The 18,171-nt window shown below is 45.4% G+C and overlaps 1 protein-coding gene across 1 annotated transcript in view; it reads left to right on the top strand.

Moving 5' to 3' along the window:
* Positions 1–18,171, top strand: part of LOC132249420 (syncytin-A-like) — a 101,132-nt gene that overhangs the window by 25,323 nt on the left and 57,638 nt on the right. The gene's annotated exons all lie outside the window — the stretch shown is intronic.

Below are 18,171 nucleotides of genomic sequence, written 5' to 3'. Positions count from 1 at the left end.
TTTTGTTTTCTGATGGGGTGATAAATGCTGATAACAGAGCTGATAAATGCTCTGTTATGGGGGAGTGAGGACCCCTCCCTAATCAGAATGTCCTGCCATGCCCCCCCACCCCCACAGCTTAGCATTATGAAAGGGAAGGGAGGGCTGCTGTAGTGCCCCCTGGCTTCTAGCCTGAGCCACTGCACGCATGTGCCTGCATTTCTTCAGTCCAGAGGGGATGTCCATTTGTAGACAAACTGGTTTAGCCTAGCCAGGTTAGACTAACCTGCAGAGATTGAATCAGTTCAGGCTCAGGCTTTTTGAATGTCTGGCCCTAGTTCTAAGGGGTAAAAGGAGGGACTCTTCTGCTCCCTCCGGAGGCAATATTAAACAGGTCTTATTCTCCCTGCTTCCCAGAGGGAAATGTCTATAATAAAATGAGCTCTAACTCATAGAAGGCACTGAAGAATGTCAGGCCTGGGGGAATGAACAACACTTCCAGACAGGCGATGGTGCCATTGATGGGACGACAGAAAGAGTAGAGTAAGACTGCACAGCCAGAGAGATGGGGACATGGCAATCCCTGGGGAAAGGAGATGCAGAGTTCTAACTAAAGCAGAGCAAAAATCAGGAATACTGTGGAAACCCTGTTGTGCTTGAGGTGAGAAACAAATACCCTTTGCTTGTTTAAATGAAATGCTGGCCTGCCTCAAGCTTTGAGCGTTCTACATGGAATGCTAGGTATTAGCTGTGTGGTGGGAGAAACCTCCCTAAGGTCCATTGTCTAGCTGTAATTTGATTGACAGACAACACGGGTAAAGAAAGACAGCTGTTTATTTGCTCGAGCAAAGACCATAAAGCCAGCAAAAGGCAAAATGGCCCCCCTCAAGGGTGAGGCGATCTTTTATACTTCTTACAACAAAGCAAGACTATATGGTTAACAAAAAGCAATACTTGGGGCGGTGCTCTACAAATCTTTGTAACAGCATATTTCTATTAAGCTGAACTAGCACTTTTCAAAAGCTAAAAGTTAAGTAACAGTAACATTATGTTAGCAAAACCTTACACAGTAGAAGATACTTCTCAAGGACACAACCAGTAAGCTCAAAACAATGGTTTCTCTGTCTTATCTTACTTCTTGCTGTAGCTGATTTTTTTTAGCACACAGACACAAATTCACTTTTTAACTCAGAAAATGCTTGTTGCAGTTAAAATGATTACTTGACACAAGCAAAGGCCTAGCTATCATTCTGCCTTGTGGTCAGCTGCATTACTAGGCCACAGGTCATGCCTTGTATTCAGCTGTAAAGCTAATACTTCTTAAAAAATCCAAATTATTGTAAACCTAACAGTATGCTTTCAGAAAACTATTCTATTTCAGGGTAATGACAAACCTGCGCACTACAACTCCCCACTTTGTTCCAATTTTTCAGAGGAAATTTTGGAACACACTTTTAGGTATTCAACTTCTTGTGGGGTTAGGTTTTGATGATTGATGCTGGATATTTGTACAAACTGACCATACATTTTTACTTGCCTTTGCATAAACTGTTGTCCTAGAGAGCATAGACACTGAAAACAGCACAACAGGCAGATTATAGTTATAACAATTCCAATTAAGCTTAATACAAAAGGTCTAAGCCATCCTGTAAGGGAAGGCAACCAATTTGTGAGCCAACTAAGAGATGTATCTTTGGGGATTTTTGCTATATCTTCGGCTTTTTGGATATGGACAGCTGCATCATTGAGGTGGGTTTGTACTATTGTAAAAGAACTGTTAACCCAAACGCAACATTCTGGTCCGATAACTGCGTGAGCTCCCCCTTGAGCAGCGAGGAGAAAATCAAGGGCTATACGGTTTTGAATTACCATTTGTTGGAGTTCTTCTTGGGTGTCAGCCAAGGCAGCAACGGCCTTCGAGAGTTCCTTGTGACCTTCACTGAATTCATGAGCCATGATTTCTATCACAGCTTGTAGGCGAAGTGTAAATCTTCCAAGACAAGCAGTGCCTACTCCTGGGAGTATACCTGCTAAAGAACACCCGACTAACACTCCTTTGGTAAGCGGAGTTTTTTTATATTTATCTACTATATCACTGCTTTCTTGCAAATCCCTCTTGTTTCGCCACCTGCCCCATGGAAGGTGCGTGGCAGAGGACGTAGAGGGTTTTAGCATCGCCAGATAGCAGATACCTTTTCCTTTGGCAGGGATTTTATGGTAGGCGTGGGAGCCACAGACCCAGTATTGTTCTTTTAAAGCAGCGAGGTTTGAGTACTTAGGAGGTATTCGGCCCCCGTTTCCTAACCCTAGCACCCCGCGTTCACCCTTTGATTTAAAGGAAGGATTTGCAGTTCCATTGAAGAAGCATTGTCCCCGGGAGGTATCAGTGTACAAACAATACCACAAGGTATTATTTAAAGAGGAGATGGGGGTGCAGATAGGATTAGTGCCCTTGGTTAAATTTTTGCTGCTGTAGAAATCATTGTAAGAGCTGCAATAGGTAGGAGTTGCTGTGTTATTATTACGCCAGTCTCCTCCACTAGAACTAGTAAAATAGTGGTGACATATGCTTGTGTCTAAATTAATGCAGTCTGATACTGAGCAGTTTACATAGAAACACCAATCTCCAACAACAGGCTTTACTAAAAGGAACTCCTGCTGACTTTGGTCCCAAGCTTGGTTATTAGAGGGGTTTAAAAGTGACTCGATGGGGCCCAAGGGGATGGGAGTCATAGGAATGCCTCCTTGAGTGTGGAGAGGAAAATGACTGCACACCCAACAATCACTTTAGTTTTCTGTTTTAGCGGCTCTCTCAACGTATTGGAGGTATATATTATTATCAGAGATGTGGGCAACATTAGGTTTAAGAGTAGTCTTAGCCTGAGGAGACTCTGCAAATTGTCTGAAAACTGGGTGGCTAGGCTTTACACAATATCCTGTTTCATAAGTAAATACCCGAACTTCTGCTGAACTACAGCAATGTGAGGGAGGATACCAACGGGCAATGTTGACCTTCCCGTCTATATCAGAGAGTTTGATTGAATCGCTTATCCAGACAGGAAAACCTTGGGCACCAGGATTAGCACATCTGCAGCAACTGGCAGCTATAGCTGACCCCTGTGAGAGACTTATTTCTCCAGCAAAGAGAAAGATTAGAAATAACATAGTTATAAAAACCATATTATAACCAAAGTCAGCACAAATAGTATGCACAACCCTATAGCAGCTCCAATAACTGATCTTCTGGGACATGTTACAGTCTCAAAGTGCTCGGTTTCAGCTGATCCAAAAGTGTCTAGAGGATGCAGTACTTGGAGTTCGGTGCTTTCTGGGCTGGGCAGGACCCCAAAAGGGTGACAGTTCATTAGTGGACCTTGGTTAGTTTGAGTTTTATATTATCTAACGGGCTGCAGGTCCAGGAGGTGTTTGTTTTTATTCTTTTGTCTGCTTCTGGCTCACCCTTGTCACGGTCAGGTGGGCGTGTGGTGCTCCCACGAAGTCCGCAGTCGTCTTCTTCTGGCTTCCCTTTTTCCAGGTCAGGGAAGCTCGCGTTGGAGCCGATCCTGAGCTCTGGTGAAACTTCTGTCTTCTTTGTACGAGTATAATGAATCCAGTTGTCCTTCTCTGCTACTTTTACGGCGGTGTGGAAGGTGAGGAGGACTTGATACGGTCCTTGCCACTTAGGTTCAAGGGGAGACCGTTTTCAAGTTTTTATATACACCCAGTCTCTAGGCTGGATGCGATGTGCTGGGACATTGGCAGGGAGGGGTTGGCTTAAAGCAGCATACCTATGGAGAGATTTTAACTGAGACTGTAGAGATAAAATATAAGAGGTGAGTCCTTCATCGCCTAAAAGAGAAGAGGTGTGAGCCGGTAGTAAGGGGAAATGTTGGGGAACAGGGTGTCCAAACAGCAGTTCGTAAGGGCTGAGCTTTAGTTTTCTCCTGGGGGTAGTTCTGATGGACATAAGAGCCAGTGGGAGAATCTTAGTCCATTTTAACCCGCTCTCAGCACATAGCTTTCCAATTTTTTGTTTCAGGGTCTGATTCATTCTTTCTACTTGTCCTGAGCTTTCTGGGTGCCAAGGGGTATGGAATTTCCATTCTATTCCTAGGCAGCTGGCCAGTGTTTTGTTTATGTCAGCAGTAAAATGTGATCCTTGATCGCTTTCAATGATACGTGGAGGACCAAACCTGGGTATAATTTCATTAAGGAGTATTTTTACTACTTGTTGTGCTGTAGCTCTTCTGGTGGGGAAAGCTTCTACCCACCCCGTGAGTTGGTCAACAATTACTAGGAGGTTTTTGTACCCATTGTCTTTAGGCACATCAGCAAAATCTATTTGTAGTCTTTCAAAGGGAGTATAAGCCCAGGGGCGGGCCCCAGGGGGTTCTGATTTTTCTCCTTTGATATTAAACTTTTTGCATATACTGCAGTGTTTTAAAAGCCTTTTTGCTTCCTGGTAGACTCCGGGTGCGTAGAACAGCCTGTTAGTGATAGTGGCAAGTTTTTCACAACCTAAATGCTCGCTTTGATGGAGTTGTTGCAGATAGGGTCTAAGAGCTGCTTTAGGTAACACTATCCTTTCATCTGGCAATCGCCATATTCCATCTTTTTCACAGGTGGCTCCTGCCACTTTCCATCTCTGTTGTTCTAAAGGCGGTGCAGACTCGTACATTTTTGGCTCTAGCAATATTCCCAAATATTCCTTTGACTGGGGAATTTGAGCTTGGAAGGCTAGGGCGGATAGTGGTTGTAAGGCTGCTGTTTGAGCTGCAGCATCGGCCAGGGCATTGCCTTTTGAGACTTGATCTCCCTTTTTGGTATGGGCTGGGTAATGCATTACAGCTATGGCTTTTGGCAACATTATAGCTTGTAGGAGATCATTGACTTGTTTAGCATTTGATATTTTAGTTCCAGAAGCTGTCATAAATCCTCTCTGTTTCCACAATTGTCCAGTGGCATGACAGATTCCAAAGGCATACTTAGAATCAGTCCAAATATTTACAGAGTGGCCCGATGCTAATTGACAAGCTCGTGTAAGGGCAGTAAGTTCAGCCACCTGCGAGCTCAACTGCCCAGGCAGTGGTTCAGCTTCAAGTACTTCAAATGGAGTTACTACTGCATAACCCGTTTTTCTAACTCCATTTACTAATTTTGAAGAGCCATCTACAAAAAAAATCAAGTCAGGGTTGTCTAAGGGTAAGTCACTAAGATCTACCCTGGGTTTGTCTGAAAATGCTGCAACTTGAAGGCAATCGTGGGAGTCTGGTTCCCCGTCGCTGGGTAGAGGTAATAGAGTAGCCGGATTCGGGGTATTGCATCTCTCTATGACCAGGTTTGTAGCCATTAAAAGTGTGGTTTCATACTTGTTCATTCTCTGATGAGAAAAATGTTGAGTATTTTTCTGGAGTAGAAGTAGGGCAACTGCATGTGGAGCCTTTAGGATAAGGGGATATCCGAGGACTAATTCCTGGGCTTTCTCGACTATGGTTGCAGCTGCTGCCACTGTGCGAAGGCAGCCTACTCCCCCCTTTGCCACTGGATCTAATTGTGCAGAGAAGTAAGCTGCGGGCAGCTTTATAATCTCAAAAGACTGGCTCTTCTGCATCTTTTGGTTTTTTTTTTCTTCCTTTTTTCTTTTTTTTCTATTAAAAGTTTTAGTAGCAATGGCTAAGATTTCTGCCATGGATTTGCCCTCAACACCCTCAGTGTTATGTTGAAGCTTTTTTCTAATATCTTCGCTAACCTGACTTATGAACACAAGTCTTAACACAGGCAAAGTGGCAGGTGTCTCGGGGTCCATGTTTCCATACTGATGTATAGTTTTACAGTTTTAATTTCAAAATAGTCTGAAGGGTGTTCTTCGGGACCCTGAACAGTAGCTGTCACTTTGGACCAGTTTGTAGTTTTATCTCCTGCTTTTTTTAATCCTTCTAAAATGCTGTCTTTCAGCATTCGTATTGAATTTTGCCCCCTTTCCTGATTGTAATTCCAGTTCGGATTTTTGCCTGGGCACGCCATTAGGCATGGGGTGGTTTTCATGGGGCTGATCGGCTAGAAATTGGTCAGCATGGCGTAGTACTTGAGTCTTCTCGTCCATAGTTGAGGCTTTTGAGAAGCTGCATGACATCTGACCAGGAGGGGTTATGAGTCATGAAAATGGTTTTGAAGCATCTTAGAACTACTTTGGGATCATCTCTGAGCCTGGGGGTGTTTTCTTGCCAGTTTAAGAGGTCTGTGGTGGAGAACGGAGCATGTGTCCAGTGACTGATAACTTCTCCACCCTCACCAGGCACAGGGTATTCTCTTAGAGGTAACTGAAGTTCAGGCTTAGACAATTTTTGACGAGTGCGATTTGAAATCGGAGTGGAACTGGAATCTGGAGAGGATATCTCTGGATCCATCTTCAGATCCGGGACTTGGGGATTCTGAGAGAGACAATCGAGGTGATGCCTCCCGAAGACTTCCCAGTCCCTCAGCCGGCCCAGGGGCAATATTTTGGGGTTCAAACATTGGGGGTGGTATCAATGGTAGGTTAGGGGGCCTAGGCATGGGTCTGTAATCATCTTCTGAATATGACGGTGGTGCAGCAGGTTTTGGATATAGAAGGGGAGCTAACAGATTTGGAAAAGGTGCAGGGGTCTGGGAAGCTAAAGGTTTTAATTGCTTGCTAGCAACGTTGTCCCATAAATACCAACAACTAATTTGACCAGGGCGGAGGTCCTCCAAGATCTTTCGTAAGGCAGCCAGACGATTTAGGTCAAATGATCCATTTTCTGGCCATTGTCTTCCCAAATCTAACTGAGACGTATGAGACGTCTAATTAATTAAACAGAGTTCTGCCATACAAGACTTAGACAGTTCCGCCCGTCCCTCCAAATGTTTCCAATTCTTAATCATAAAATCAAGGGGTGAATCAGGAATAACTTTCCCTAGACCGGAACCCATGATTATATCCAAGCACAAGCAGTCTTATTTCCCTAAGTTCTACCTGCCTAGAAGCTGTTTCGTCCACGTACAACTACCGGTGTTCTCGGACCCCACTGGCTTTCTCCGTGAGGAGGGGCGTCTTGAGTCCGAGACCCTAGTCATTGGCCGTTATAACAGCATTTCTACCTTATATCTGTGTCTTTTGCCTTTCGGCGAGGCTGCTGGCTCTATCAGCGTTTAGATCAGCAGACAGATACCCTCAAAGACTGCTTCCAGAGACCTCTAGAGGTAAAACCAGAAAACCAGAAACCAGATAGAAACCAAAAACATACCTGACCTGAGGTACTCGCCGGTACCGTTCCTTTACCCGACTTGAGGATCCCGCCTTATTGGTCCTGAGGGGACCATCCACCTCCCGAGACTGACCCAAATAGGTGAACTCACCTGGTGCGCGCTGGGGTGTCAGGGGGTGGAGGTCTCCAAAGGCTCCAAGCTAGACGGGTCCTATCTGGGGTGCCAAATTGTGGTGGGAGAAACCTCCCTAAGGTCCATTGTCTAGCTGTAATTTGATTGACAGACAACGCGGGTAAAGAAAGACAGCTGTTTATTTGCTCGAGCAAAGACCATAAAGCCAGCAAAAGGCAAAATGGCCCCCCCTCAAGGGTGAGGCGATCTTTTATACTTCTTACAACAAAGCAAGACTATATGGTTAACTAAAAGCAATACTTGGGGTGGTGCTCTACAAATCTTTGTAACAGCATATTTCTATTAAGCTGAACTAGCACTTTTTAAAAGCTAAAAGTTAAGTAACAGTAACATTATGTTAGCAAAACCTTACACAGTAGAAGATACTTCTCAAGGACACAACCAGTAAGCTCAAAACAATGGTTTCTCTGTCTTATCTTACTTCTTGCTGTAGCTGATTTTTTTTAGCACACAGACACAGATTCACTTTTTAACTCAGAAAATGCTTGTTGCAGTTAAAATGATTACTTGACACAAGCAAAGGCCTAGCTATCATTCTGTCTTGTGGTCAGCTGCATTACTAGGCCACAGGTCATGCCTTGTATTCAGCTGTAAAGCTAATACTTCTTAAAAAATCCAAATTATTGTAAACCTAACAGTATGCTTTCAGAAAACTATTCTATTTCAGGGTAATGACAAACCTGCGCACTACAGCTGGTATGTGTTAGTCTGAGAGCCAATATGTTTTAAAGGAGGCTGAGTGCTTGGCTCAGGCCTTGAATTACAAGTGGAGAAAGAAGCAGTGGAAGCTCTGCACCTAGCACTTTCATTGCTGCCATGATGTTCCGCCATTGCTTTCCCTGTGGAAAGGAGGCAAGGAATGAGAGGGTGTCAGAAGGGATCGTATTTACAAAGCAAAAAGCATAATGCATTGCCTGTCATGTTACTATAGCAGAGTAAAGCCCCCATTGCTGTGCACTTGTCCCTCTCTCGGGGGTTTCGTATCCACAGCTGAGCTGGTGTAATTGCTTTAGCAATTGCAGAATTCTGTAATGCATGGTTTATTTGCTGATACATAGCCACAGGTTAAGTTGGAGGCTTTCCCAGGGTCTGATGGCATTGTTTGATCTAGCTGCCTTTAGGAGTTACAGCAGTTCTGAGTGTGTTCTAGCGATGGAGAGGTTCCTGAGCCAAGGCAGAATACAAAGAGCATGGCACAAGCATAAGGCATCCCTATGGCTGCTGCTGCTACAATAGTGTGTATTCACTGGTACAGAAGGCGAAGAAGTGATTTGTTTGATCTCTGCAGTAACCAGGTCTGTTGTGCAGCCTGTTTAAATGAAGAAGTGACCTTAGCTCCATCTGTGATGGAGGGACGATGCTCAGTGTTGAGTGACAACTTTATTAAGACTGCTAAAGGATGAGTACAGGGTGGGGGGCCTGAGGGTGGAGGAAGAGAATCTTGTTCTCAGCTGTAGCACAGTGGTTGTATCTGCCCTGAGCACCTGTGTAAGGCTGTCTGCCCCTTATGGCCTGCTGCCTTACATGCAATCAAGAGGATAGAATTACTTTTTGTTGCTTCTGAGTATGTTGCTACCTTAAGTCACTACCTGTCAGACTTCCTTTTCAGCAGCCATGGCCTCTTCCTCACCAGCCCTATGTTGTATTGTACCTCAGCCTTTGTATAGCTTTGCTACCCAAGGTTGACTGTAATATATTGTGATGCCTATACATCTTTTCAAGTGCTGTTCATGCAAAGAAACTCTACCTCTTTTTAGTCTCTGTTGCTGCTAGACAAAGATGGACAGATAAAGGACTCCATAGAGTCCACCTGATTCCAGCCAGTGCCTGGACTTCATTACAAAAGCTGCAAAGATACATATCCGGTATAAATATAATTTTATAATATTATATACATTATATTTTTATACTGGATATTGGTCTCTGCAGCTTTTGCAACAACCACTGACTGGAATCATGTGGAGTCTATGGAGTCGTGTGTGTGTGTGTGTGTGTGTGTGTGTGTGTCCTCATATATTTATGAGGATAAAAGTAGTTGGGAAAATAAAATGACTCATAACCTGCACTGGATTAGCTGCTGGAGAGGTGAGCCAAAAGGGATGAAATGATTAAAAGCAGTCATTGCTCTGCCTTATTGTAATAACAATACGTAAACCTACAGCAGTTCATAAGCTGCACACTCTCTTCTTTGTGGTAGCTACTCCTGATCTGTCCTGTCACTCTCTTATAATACCTATGCAAGAAAATAAATTAGACTTCCAGAAATCTTGTCTGTAATAAAAAGTTAGCAACCTGCAGAATCCCGGCAGGAACCCAAGAAAGATACATCTCCTGCAAACAAATGCTCTGATTCCTACTGATACAGTTCCATATGATCTTACAGGAACAAAGTGAAAAACTGCAGATAGTGCACAAGGCTGCTGTATCAGTTAACAATGGGAGATAAATGCCAAAGTACAGCTTTTACACAATTTTTATCTGCAGAAGCTGATTGGAGGGTGCTCTGATAATTAGTGCCCTGAAGGGAAGGACTCCCCCATCAATGCAAGCCATAAAGGGCCTTACCTAATAACAAGCTCTGAAAGTCACCGGGTTGGAAGTGGCTCTTGAAGGGGAAGAATTCATCCCCTTTGGCCAGAAGCAGCTTTTCCCAGTAGTATGCTTACTGAAAACATCTAGCAAACTGCAGAGATTGGCACCTGACAGGGAAGTTCTACTTCTGGCCAGAGAGAAAAGCCTATTTGGGAGGTATCCTTGAAAGTGAAAAATCTTTGTCTGAGTGGGAGCCCCAAGTCTATTATGACCTCAGCAAACAAGCACCGGGAGATAACCTCTTTGGCCAGTAAAGCAAGATTTCTTCAAGAAGGTAGCTACATTGATAGGGTGCAAAGGGCATCATCTCTAAATGAAGAGTTTTAGAGTTTTTCATTGCTACATTGATGAGAATTCATTGTCAGCAATAACATTTTGAGTTCAACAAGAGAAGACATCTAAAGTCTGGGACTCCATCCTCCAACCCCTCTAGGAGATTTAATGGAGAAGGCTGAGTGCTACTTGGGGTTTGTCTGCACCACACAGTATAGTGCCATGTGCAGATACCCAAGCTAGCTGAACAAGCTGGCTCTGAAGCTGGAAACAATATAGATCCATTCATGCAACACTGCACCCATGGGAGGATCCAGGAGTTTGTAAAAGGGGGTAGGAGAGCAGCAACTGGTGCTGCAGGAGTGTCTGCATCCCCAGTCCCAGCTTCTGCCAACCACCTACCAGGCCAGGCAGACTATGCATGAGCGGTAGCCAGGGACATTTTTTAAGTCCCTGAATCAAGTAAGAATCCCCCCCCCCCCCCCCCCCGCAACTCTCAGCAACCTTTCCCTTCTCCTCTGTGTTCAACAGCCCTTCCCTCCCCTCCCATTACACCCCCTGCCCTACCCCACATCCGCTGCTGCCCTGTACCTGGCTGACCCAGAAGCAGGGAGAGCTTCAGAAACAATCGTGCCTTGCTGCAGCTGCATCGGGAGTTGTACTCGTCTGGGGACAGAAGCAGACACAGGCAGGTTTCCCTCCCTGAGTGTGCTTCCATGTTGGTGGGGAACCCCTGGGGGAACTGGACAGATGGAGAAACCCACTTGTCACTGCCACTGTCCCCAGCTGAGCCTGGTTCCCCACATAGGATGGCTGGAGTGGGCTCTGGGGCTCCCCTGACCCCACATCAGCAGTGGCAAGCTGGAGAGGAAGGGAATGGGATGGAAGGGGACATGCCACTGAGCATGGAGGGGAAGGAGGGGCAGGGGGGAAGTTTTATCTGCCTTGGGGATTTTAATAAAGTCCTCAGCTGCTGCTTTAAAAAAATCCCATGGTATGGTCCAAAAGACAGGGTGTAACTTCACCACTGAACCCTCGCTGGATATACCCTTGACTACATCTGGTCTAGAAGGCACACCATTTACAACTAGCAGAGACATCCCAGCACAGTGTTACACTGAGCCACACAGGCGTCCTCTCAGAGAGCATGTAGGGAGCTGGTGGGATTCAGTTACAACTCAGTCGGTGAAATTCATCCTCGTGCAAGGCTTCCAGAGCACTGTTGCCCCATATGTGCCTGCATAGACCAACAGTTGAGTGACTCCTCGGCTTAATGTGATCTCTGACTGGGGACAACTTCACCTTTAGGAGGAGAATTCAGGGCTGATGCAAAATGCCCAGCTGGTTTGATCTACAGCTCAGAGGCAAGTTCTGTTTTGACAGGAGCTGCCAAAAATGCCATTCATCCCAGTCCATTATATTCAGAGTACATGAGAGGGCTGTACCTGGACTAGAGATTCACAGAGAGCTGAATCTTGCCTTTCTCTGTGTTGCTTCCCCCAGCTAAAAAGAGTGACTGTGATGGGGCAAGAATGGAAATAGGAATAGTAGGAGGGGGGAAAAGGGTAAATGGCATCCCAAGAAAGGTGTGCATAGAAATGTGATCGCCACAGGTCCATATTTTGGGTGTCAAAATTACTCCTTTCTGGTGCACTTTAGACTTTGTGTGTGAGGGGTATTCCTCAAGTTTTTGTGCTGTCTCATAGCTCAGGAAAACGCACAGAGACTTCTTGCTCTCAAAAGGGCTTTATTGCAATAGCTAACACCCCCCCCCAAAATGGCTGACCACAACTTGTTGATGTCATCATGTCAGCCGTCAGGAAGGGAGTTAATCCTTACTACTGCAGTTTTCAAAATAGATTCAAACAGTGGTGTTCAACCCATGAACGACGTGTGCCTCCGGGGGGGGGGGGGGGGGGCGGGGAGGGGAGGGGAGGGCACGGCGACCACCCACAGGCAGCAGCAGTGGTGGCGGCGGCAGGGATGTGGCAGCAGCGTACGGGGACTTGCCTGCAGGAGGTCACGGTGACATCAGTGGTGAGAACAGGCTGGGCAGGGACTGCATGCAGGTGGCTGTGGGGGTGGCGAGCTGGGACTGCCTGCAGCCACCGTCTATAGTGTCAGCAGTGGTAAGTGTCAAGCAGGGACCGTCCCTCCCTGCTGGTGGCCTTGTCAGCCAGGGCAGGGGGCAGTGACCGCCTGTAGAAGCTGCTGGCGGTGGTGGCAGCAAGTGGCGAGCAGGGACCGCCCCTAGCTGGCAGTGGCCTTGTCAGCAGCAAGGGGGAGTGCAGCGACCACGTGCAGAAGCCAGCGGGAGCTTCAGTGGTGGCCAGTCTCAGGGGGGGCACATGCCCCCCTGTGCCCCCGCTATGTGTTGCCTGTGGTTCAGCCTACAGCCTGAGAATTAGATGCGGCCTGCAAAGCCCATGTGACTACCCTGTCACCTAATGCTGTGTCCCTGTCTGAGCTCACTGGCCTGTCAGCACAGGCTGTGGCTGGAGCCATCACCTCTGTGTGGCTCTGGATCCTGGGGACTGAATGCTACTGCTCAACCCCATGGCCAGAGCCTTGGCCAACAACTGGTGAGCTCAGAGTGCTCCTCGTGCATGCAGAACTCCAGCAGTGATTTTCTCTCTGGCCCTTGGCCTGTTTCTGATGCAATGGTCTGGGCCACTTGTGAAAAAAATTGAGCACCACAGGATGAGACAGACATTTCAGTCAGGTTTGTATAGGCAGTAAAGGGTATCATGGGCTCTTTCCTGTGCCTATCCTCAGTCAGCCCTGGGAATGTTTACCATAATATGCCTTTCAGGATGGAAATGCCAGCCTTGCCAGGGCTAGCCTCAGGAAATGCTAGCCTGAGACACCTAGCTCCCTATTAGGCGTGCATTCACGTCGTGACCTATGAGGAATCTCTTGGGCTCATCTCAGCACTAATTCCCAGGGAGACTCACAAACCGTTTTCATCATAAAAAGCAGGCTGTTTTTTTTCATGTTGCAGTTGTTTTGTGGAAAAGTATCTGCCTTGCAATGATCCGTATTCAGTGTCCCAGAACTTTTGAGGAAGAAGGGGAGAGAAACATCTCTAGTCAGTGGGAAGAGAGGTGCCTCTGAGGAGCACGCATCTGTTTGTCCCGGCTTTTGCTCTTGGCAGCCCGTATGCAGCAAGCAGCATTAACAGGGAGGACTGCATCTTGCTCGGAGGGGTGCAGTTCAGGCAGATGCTGAAACCAGGGTTTCTCTGGGGGAGCTGCATGAAAGGTGTATGGCAATCAGGACTCATAATAGAGATGATATCTTTTATCAGACTAACAAGATTTTTTGCAAAACAAATTCTTTAATTGCAAGCTTTCGGGCACAAACACCCTTCATTAGGCATTGGAGAAAAAATTGTAAAAGTTCTCCTGGATAGAAATGAAAGTTCATATGTCATAGGATTTCACAGAGAAGCCAATAGATGGAAAGCTCCTCTGGGCAGGCGGTTCATAGCTGGTATGAAGCCTCTCACCTCCTTTGAGGATCTGTGATGATGCAAATTACCTTGAAACAAATACCTTCATACCAGCTATGAACTGACTGCCCAGAAGAGTTTTCCATCTGTTGACTCCTCTGTGAAATCCTATGACACATGAACTTTCATTTCTCTCCAGGAGAACTTTTACAATCTTTTCTCCGATGCCTGATGAAGGGTGTTTGTGCCCGAAAGCTTGCAATTAAAGAAATTCTTTTGCAAAAATCTTCTTGGTCTGATAAAAAGATACCATCTCTACTACGAGTCCTCTAGACCAATACGGCTATAACCTGGATACCTGAGAGGTGTATTGCACTGACTGGGAAGTGCCAGGGCTGGAGCATCCGGAGGCCATCTCAAGCTGGACCCTTCACTCTGTGGCTCCCTATATACTACAGTGAAAACTCCACGTATGCAAGGCAGTCTACGGAAGCCCTGCTTGTGATCCATGTTGTGTTACTCGGTAATAGTCTAGAAAGCTACAGAGACAAACCATTTTTTATTAGGTCAGATGCAAAAGAGAAGAGCTTAAGGCTGAGTTTTCATTCTTAGCTCTCCAGTTATAGTGAGCACGGTTTTTCAAATAGGCCTTTGTATTAATTGCTTACATGCTTTATGGTAGCAGCCTAAAGTCCTAGGCCTGGTCAGGGCTTTGCTTTGCCAGGTGCTAGGCAAACACCTTGGCAGATAAGCTCGCTGCTCTGAGAAGCTTACAATATAACAGACATTCTGTTTTTCAAGGAGTGGAAATAACACCACTAAGAAAAAGCTCTAATTACCTGCTCTTGTAGGTCTTGCCTTTCATCTCACATTATATGTTTTTACTGCATGTATAGTTTTTAGTATTAGATTTTAATTTGTATAAAATAATATGTAAATAGCATCACATCTTGGAGTATTTCAATGAGTGACTATGATATCAGTTGCTTTTTCTATGTTGCCATACTAAGCAAGAAAACTTATTTTTACAATATCATGCAATGTCTGAGGACTTCAATTTTTATGCCATTGTCTTCACATAATGCAGTCTTGTTTCAGTTCACTTATGCTAGCAAAGACGTATGGTCATATTCTGTGCTTCAGGGCACAATTTTCTTACCAGCCAAAGTGGTGAAGAAGTACTCTCCAGTGTAATATAATTGTGCTATTGTCCAGGTACTTTTTGAGATATTTCACATTCCTCTAACTCATTTGGTTCCAACATTGGAGACAGGATGCGGGAATGAATGCACTGCTAGTTCATTTTGTTTTGGCAACTCCTAATCTTCTACAACAGTAAAGACTTTTATACATGCCGACTGAGCATTTGGAAAACAGACTGAGTCAGACTGTAGGCCAGCAAATCTCCTATCACTTTCAATGGGAGTTTTGCCAAAGGTAGGACTACAGCGTCACAACATGAGTCTGTTACTATGGAGGAAAATAATTCCATACAATTTCCTCTAGTTAGCGTAAGTGTCTTGTTTAAAACAATTAGGAACACAGGAATCATTAGACCAGAGCAAAGCCAAGATCCATCAGCTGCAGAAGCCTGCAACTCATTGCAGCCAGCACCAGAGGCCCCAGGAGGTATAAGACATCAAAACATTTCCCCCAGACTAATTTGGATCTGTAATAGAAGCAGATCTAATAGTCCTTCCACAGTTTTTTCCCCTTCATTGTCAATTTATTCTCCTATGTGACACTGACTTCTTCCTATTGAGGATGCTGTAGCACCCGGAGAAAATTCTGGTCCCTTAGTGCTGGATGTTGTATACAGCCTGTACCATCAGAGACCTGCATTAAGAAGATGCCAATCAGGCAGTCTGGAAGACAGCTCTGTTTTCCAAATGGCAAACTGAATAAAATAACCTGAGTAATGTGGCTCAAGGAATCTGGAACAGAACCAAGTTGTGACCCCAGTCCTTCCCACTCTACTCATAAGGGTAGTCCTCCACTTGGCATTTTTTATTTTATACATTTTCCCCTGTCATGTTAACAATCATGAGGCAGTGAAGTACGGCTCATATAATTGGTAAGAAGATGAATCAAATGACAACACATGACATTATTGCTTATCTGCTTATCTCTTTCAGCCATACTTGCACCTCTGATAACAAGAGATGAATCCTACATGCCCCACCCCCACCTTTGAAAGGTCAGAACCCTGCAACATTGTGTTATCAGCTTTGGCACTGATTCTGCAATTTGGAAGTGGAAAGGCCCACTCTTTTTTTTCCGATTTTCTTCTCCAATCATAATTTGCAAAACAGCAAGAACATGCCTTTTGGATTTAATTAAGACAGTGAGTGTGTCTACACAAGACTTTTACTGCACAGTTGACTAACTAGCTGCACAGCAAACATCCTAGTATCTACACATGTGCCCATATTAGGCTAGAGTAAACTAATTTATTTTGCAGCAGGATAGTACTTGTAAATACAAGTACTATCCTAGTACAAAGTAAAAAACTCCACAATAGAGCATTTGTAGATGCTGCCCAGCTGGCTGGGGCACGAGGGTGCTTCAGTGCAGGGGCTTCCTGCCAGCTAGCCTCTGCGCTGAAGCATATAAAGCCTCCCCAGGCTGCCAGTCTGACCCCCAGGGCCCCCTGCAAGCTGGGTCTCTTCTGCCCCAGGCTCCATAAGCTGCACCTGAATAAACTTCAGAGCTTATTGCTCTGGAGTTAATTGCTCCCAGACACATGTTCAAACAGCACGCCTGAGAGCAATTAACTCCAGAGCAATAAGTTCCTCAGTTTATTCAGTCGCCATAATTGCACATGTAGACGCACCCAGTCTGTGTTTCTTTGCTGTAGTGTATGCCCATTTGTCTGTTCTCCCCTGTTTACCTGCTTCAAAACTGGACTGAATACCAGTTTTCCCCTTACATAGGGAAACTGGGGCTGGTGAGCCTGTATGTACCACCTCAGCAGACGGCATCCTTCCCTGCAGAGGAGCTGGAGGGCTGAGAAAAGACAGTGCACATGATATTACAGTATGCATTTATGAAGAGACTCCTGAGTGGGCTCAAATTTCTTGGCTGCCTTGGGACAATCTACAGCAGTGCTTTTCAACTGGTGTGCCACGAAGGGCTCCCTGGCATGCTGTGAGAATTTTGGAATAATGAGAAGTAAGTTCTCTGGCTACCTAGTGCTAACAAATAAGCCACGTCAACGAGATATTCACAGAAGCCTTGTTGTGTGTTGGCTGTGGGGGAGACAGAGAACCAGCCAAGCAGAAGGAAATGCGTCTACCATGCATGTGTTGGCTGTGGGGGATGCATAGTTCACGAGCCTCTGAACAGCTGTGCCACAGAATTTTGCCACAGCAATGAGCTGTTTGGGATGGATCTGGTATTATGTAAAAAATGGGGAAAGAAATGAAGACAATGCATACAGGGCAAATTAAGGCAATCCTTTCTAATGAGGAATGAGTTCCTGGAAGAATTGAATTTGCATCAGTTATTGTTTATAAAAAGTAGCAAGGTTATTTGCATGGTTGCATCTACTTCTCAGGATAACACCCCATGTTTAAGAAAATTGTTGTCTAATGGGTTGAAGTTTAATGTGAGTTCCCTCCAGAAACTATCTGAAAGCTCTGGTGTTGTGGGTAAGGCTAGGAAGGGGCCAAAATGCTGAGATCTAGCTTGAAGTTCTGGCTCTGCTTTAAACTCCTGGTATGTGTATGCTGTGGTCGTTGACTACTTAATCCTTTCTCTAGCATCTTGGATGGGTTTTGCAGCCCAGGCTGGGTTCCATGCAACTGACACCTAAGCAGAATACTTGGGTATGTTTATGCTATGTGAAGTCACTTGCCCTCTCTGGATGACCTTGAAAATCTCATTTAGGGCTTTACCCACAGCGCAGGATTCTGTCTTTGCCTCATTTCATCCTCTGTAACATAGGCCTGATACTTCCTCGCTTCACAGGAGTACTGCCTGACTTCACACATTAGCACCGGCAAGGTGCTAAGATGTAGTGGCGGTGCTCTACATACATGAAGTCTCCTATGAAGTCACTTACTGGCTACTCATTGTCTTCAGAGGGCACTGGATTGGACCCTAAGTTTAACAGTTTAACCATAAGGCTCAGGGAGGTGGTTCACATACCCTGGACAAGGCAGCATGTAGGGTTAGTTGCATGCAGGTGGGTGAAAAGCGATAAAATACCATAGCCTCAGAACTTGTTATTGGCTGGGAAGAATTTCCACACATGGTAACATGACCTCTTAGGAGTCATCTTCTTTCTAGTACTCAAATTTGGAGTGACTGCTAAGAGGGAAAGCACTGAAAAGTGCCATATCTGGGTATGTTGGCTATAGAAGCAGAAACCCTACTGGCACATTTACATGCACTGTGCCTGTGCTGACAGCTTGAACCCGCTCCTGCTGAAGACAGAGACAAAACTACATGGGGCA

The sequence above is a fragment of the Alligator mississippiensis genome, chromosome 3 (genome assembly GCF_030867095.1).
Source record: "Alligator mississippiensis isolate rAllMis1 chromosome 3, rAllMis1, whole genome shotgun sequence".
In the NCBI taxonomy this organism is placed as follows: Eukaryota; Metazoa; Chordata; order Crocodylia; family Alligatoridae; genus Alligator; species Alligator mississippiensis.
This window is presented reverse-complemented; position numbering and strand designations above follow the sequence as displayed.